Below are 5,462 nucleotides of genomic sequence, written 5' to 3'. Positions count from 1 at the left end.
AGATCACGGATAACTCTAACGCAAGTCAATGACACTCTTCTTCCGTGGTCCACACACGGAAACCCAGTCTCACGGCAGTTCGTGATTTTGTCACGTAATTTAATCTATTTATTCGTGGCAGGCACACGTTTATTTCCTTATTTTCATGATTGCAGCACGTTTTTTTTAAACTAATGCATTTCAACTGGAGGCAGCTTTCGTGCATCAGCACAATATTTTCTGATTAATTATTATTATTATTATTTAATTTTTTACAGGACAACAGAAGAAACTCACTGAAACTTGAAAAACTTTCAACTTTCAAAACTTTGTACTTACTGTACAAAACTGAGCAACATACTGTATTGCTGGTGACAAAAACACATTAAAACTTTTTTAGCTGTAAAATGCGCAATGGTTCTTTTTTTACTTTTTCATTGATTTTTATTTTTTTCATAGGCCTAGATTTAATTCAATATAATTCAATATCAAGTCCTTGGCACATAACTGTAACACATTTTCACATTAAGAAACAATTTAGTTTAAATAAAAAGAACAAAAAATATATACAAATAAATAAATAAATTATTTATTAGCGATAGGCCTACAGATTTATTTTTTTTTATTTATTTTTTATTTTTTTACTTTAGACTCTAAAGTTAAAAGTTTTTATTAAGGCTATTGTAAAGGCTTCTTAAAAATGATGTCGCTGATGAGCCTCTGATCGCTGTCAGATTCTGTGATATGAATGTCCGCTAATGGGTTTAGAATGAGCCCCGCTCGGCCCGTGTTCTGGCTTACTGTAATATTTCACTTGTAATAAGACCGAAATAATATAATTAAAATAAAGAAATGAATGAATACATGATAACATCTAAATAAATGTTGATAGATTTAGCGTTATAGTTTTAAAAATATTAATAAACAGCAAATCAACACAGAAAGACCTAAATAATAATAATACATAATTAATAAATAGCGCCGCCCCTCCCACTACGCGCATCACGCGCTGTGCGTCAACCCCAAAGCGTCAAAAACTGAAGCGTGGTCAAGCGCCTCTAGCGTCACTGACATGAGATGTTTATCGCTTTGAAATCACGTTCAAGAAGTCTCATTCAGCACACATCGCGATACTTTCCATCAGTTTGCAAGAGCCGCAGGTTGGGTGAGTTATACAGTCTATGGTGAGTAGTAGTAAATATGCTCTTTTAATGCCTGTCATAAAACGTATTCTGTCTTCTTTATTAATCAGATGAGCGCCTTATGTTTACTCTCTGTATTACATCGGTCATCCGAGGCTGTCTTTGAGTTTCATTGTGTTTAACTAAATGAGCACAGCTGCTAACTGGTTAAACTCTATCGGTCACGTGACGTGCCACAGACCTGGGATCGTTTTATATTCATTTCAGGTTCAAAGATGTAAGTTGTATTTGTAGTAAAATCATGGTAACCATGACACCTACAAAAGTAGGTAAAACCCAGTAAACAAGACATTTACCATGTTTTTTTTTATGTTTTTTTTTTTTTTACCACAGTAACTGTAGCTTTACTGTAGTATAGTAATATCACATTAGTCACCAAATTAACTATAGTTGTACCACTGTGATGGTAGTGTTTTAATGTGCTTTTATATGACATTTCACAGTAATCACATTTACTGTACCATGCTTGTAATACCTTTTTTTTTTTTACATTAAAAAACATTTTTCCCATATTGCAGTTCAATTCATATTGGTTTATATCTTAAATATTTTGCTCACAGATCACTATTAACATTCTGTATATAATTCTGTTTTATTTTCTTTCCCCTTATATTAATTTTTTAGCTGAAAAGACGTAAAGTAAGCAGTCACCCCAGTGGTGTTTGTGGAGAGGTATTCCTTCAGAAATGGAGAAGACAGAAAGCTGCAGAGGCAGGTTGGTCTGTGATAGTTTGTCCCTTTTATCAAACATTCCTGTTGTTATCATTTGCACAGCATTTTGTTGTTTCTTAAACTGTTGTACGGTCCAAATACCCACACTTGCCATCTTTGCACATTTCCTTTATTTGGCCCAAGTGAGCATGAAGATCACAAAGTGTGTCGATCTTAACATGAAAAAGTTCATTTCAACTTTGCATTTTATAAGAAACTTCTAAATGTCTTTTCAATAGTCCCTATTAAAGATGACATTTTATTTTGTGGTGCTTCTAATTAAGTGATAAAAAGAAGTTACAAATGATGTACAAAATAAATATACTTTTCTGTGCACCAAGAAAACATGCAACACTTTGTTTTACTACTAAATTAGTCTCAATTTCTAATTATTATAATTAATATTTCACAAACATTGGAAAGGTTTGCGTGACCTCCTGTGAGATCTCTGCAAAAAGTCTCACATTAATTCCAAAACATGATGCATGATGGGATTGGGATACACTAAGCGTTGTATAGCGCTCCGGAGCAGTATTGGAGAGGTTTAGTGTGTGTTAAGGACACTGTGCTTTGGCATTATTAAGACCGGGGACAGTCTCATAGTCACGTACACACACTCTCAAGTGAATAAGACCTCAAGTGTGGGTATCTGGAAAGGGGAAAAGTCTTTAAAATGATCCCTAAATACAGTCTCACGTCAAAGTCTTAATAATTCACTAATTCAATTTAACACTTGTATGATATTGTACAAGCCCCTGGACAATCTCATCTGACACTATCACAATATTGGAAAATCAGTTGCCCCACACAGTCAGAAAGTTTATATTGTTCATTGGCTTCTCATTAAATTACTTTAAATAAGCCCCATCAGTTCATGTTCCCACTATACGTGATCTCCATGACTAGATATTGCTATTAATGACTTGCTTTTAATAATGGATGCATTTAACATTTAATTATACAGCATCTTTGCAGATTATGCTTTCATGGTCTAAAAAAAACACAGTAATGTTGCATTTAATTACATAATATTTCTATCCTTTCTGTCTTACAGGATTGTTTCCAGATAACACTGTAGATCTCCCTCATGCACAAGGACTCACCTCTTTAACTCTTTAACCCCCCCCCACACACACACACAGAAATGGTTCCTGGATCAGTGACTCAAGACTTTGCAGTGGTTTGATTTCTGCAGAAGATGTAACTTTGTTTTAATTAACCTTATAATGAATACATTGTGACCTTCCAGCAACCCATATACTGTACTGTATACAGAACCAGTGATGACAACAATAGTTAAAAAATAGCATTTATCATATTGATAAAGCATTGTGTTCTCTTTGTCAAGCTTCATACAGTAAACTTTACTTCTGGTGCTTTTATCATAAAAAAGCTTCAGTTCTGATCAGGAGTTTTAGTAAAGGACATATTCATGCACAGCAATCCCCTAGTTCCAGTCATGAAGTGAATGATGTTATTGTTAAAGTTATATTTCTGCATTTTTATGTAGCAGGTGTTTGTTTTCCTGAACACTTTATCTTTCTTCCATTGTTCAGACAATCAGTGTTTACGTGATGCTCTGCTGATTGAGTTTTATAGATGATATTGCACACTTGACATGCATGTCTTCATGATGTTTTTTTGTGAGTTTGAAACATTAAGGGTTTGTATCACTTTTTGGTCAATAGAATCTTTTAAGAAAATGTATATTTTTACGGTGTTCTCTGAAAGATATATACCATATTTATAATGTTTTGTTTTTTAATAAAAGAATTTGCACACTGAAAATTGTTAACGTTTACAACATAACTGCCTTTTTTTTCTTCATAGTTTTATTCTTTAAAAACGAGCTTGGTGACAGTGCAGTAATATGCACACTTTGTCTTTAAATGAGTTTGACATATCTATAAATACTGGAAAACTCTTACAAAATTATGTATGTTCATTATGCTTTATTTCAGTTTTTATTACTAGAGATTAATTGGTAAAGCAAGGCAAATCACAGAAACAAATTTAAATAATTTAATAACTTAATAATTTCACTCTTTACTTTTTATTAGTAAATGCTCTTGTCTTTGGTCAGGAAAAAATTTATCTTTTAAATTGAATGAAATGAATCTATTGGTTAGATAAGATACAACTGTGACTGTGCAGTTCACATCACGTGTTGTACACACACATGTACACATCGATATTGCCAAATTGTTGTCAAGCTGAATAACAATAATTTCTGTATTTGCATTATTGTTGGAAGAAGGTGTAGACGTTAATAAAACACTATCTAATAGGTGGCAAATTTAATTTATTGTTAACCAATCTATCCCTTTAGCCGAAAAACGGAAAACAGCGTTCATGAATGACAATAAATGGTTAAGGAAGTGTGATGACGCTGCTCAGCTTTGATGTCATTGGCTGTGAATGTCCCTTGTAATCGAAGGACTGTCTGTGGTTGGATTATCTTTTAACCCATATTAAACAGCGGATCATGTTACAAAAGTATATTTTGCTGCTATTATCACATTAGTAAATATATTAAGTCAACATTGGGTGTTTCTATGTTGAGAAAAATCACCTTTTTACCGAGATCCTAACACTAACCCTAAGAATAACTTCAATGAACTACAAAAAACAGCGCCTAGTATTTCCTTTCCATAGATAGAACGATGGAGGCTTATGGGTAATGTAGTTTAAAAAGTTTTATTAACGAAATGAAATAAATAATATATTGAATGGTAAACTAGACATATAAATATGTTCACTGTGTAAACCACTATGATATATTTGAGAGGCATGGTGAAATTTAGTATTTTAGAGTATGCAATATGTAAAATGCCTTTATGCCACCTTTCCATTCATTTCTGAAAACTGTGCCCAACATTATTTTATCAGCATAGCATAAGTAGTAATCATGCTGATATTCGCTTTGATATGTTAATTGGACTCTGATTTACAGCCATTTGAAATGTACAGTTTTTGGCTCTTCCGGGGGGTGCTACTGGACCCCTGGGGGTAGAAGGGCAGTAAAACCTACATATATGTATTCTCCTCATCATGGACAACAAACTGAGCTGAGTCACATTTATATCTGACAGTTTTCACAGTCCTCTGTTTTCTAATTCTTACATCATTGCTATTATACCTTTTGACAGGACATTGTGAGGCCATCTGATGAAACATTGAAAAATTAGAAAGAAATGATTTAATAATGAAAATAATAGATTATTTATTTGATTTTTGAAGTAAACATCAATAAATATAATGGATGAACCTGCAACAACATGCCATTATCTATTCCCCACTGTTAAGCAGTAATCAAGGACAATGTATACACATTGTGATACTTCACTATTACACAAGGACAAATTCATTCATATATATATATATATATATTACTAATAACTAATTAGCAAAAATCTGTGTAAAAATGTCCTCTCACCCCTGTATCTTGCTGCTCAGGTACTGGACATCAGTAATGTGTGTGCTCTTGGTTTGAATGGAGTACAAGATCCACGTTGATCATTCCTGCTACATTCTCAGTTATCCCTCAAGTGTTTGTAACTATAAAGCCCA

At 33.2% G+C, this 5,462-nt stretch overlaps 1 long non-coding RNA gene across 1 annotated transcript; it reads left to right on the top strand.

The window, feature by feature from the left end:
* The first annotated feature begins 322 nt into the window (after positions 1–322).
* On the top strand, positions 323–3,517 carry LOC128031130 (uncharacterized). The gene is made up of 3 exons (XR_008188044.1): positions 323–1,398; positions 1,806–1,896; positions 2,947–3,517. It is a non-coding gene; the product is annotated as an uncharacterized LOC128031130 (long non-coding RNA).
* The last annotated feature ends 1,945 nt before the right edge of the window (positions 3,518–5,462 follow it).

This window comes from Carassius gibelio, chromosome A16 (assembly GCF_023724105.1).
Source record: "Carassius gibelio isolate Cgi1373 ecotype wild population from Czech Republic chromosome A16, carGib1.2-hapl.c, whole genome shotgun sequence".
NCBI lineage: Eukaryota > Metazoa > Chordata > Actinopteri > Cypriniformes > Cyprinidae > Carassius > Carassius gibelio.
Note: the sequence above shows the minus strand (reverse complement) of the source record. Positions and strands in the feature narration are given on the sequence as shown.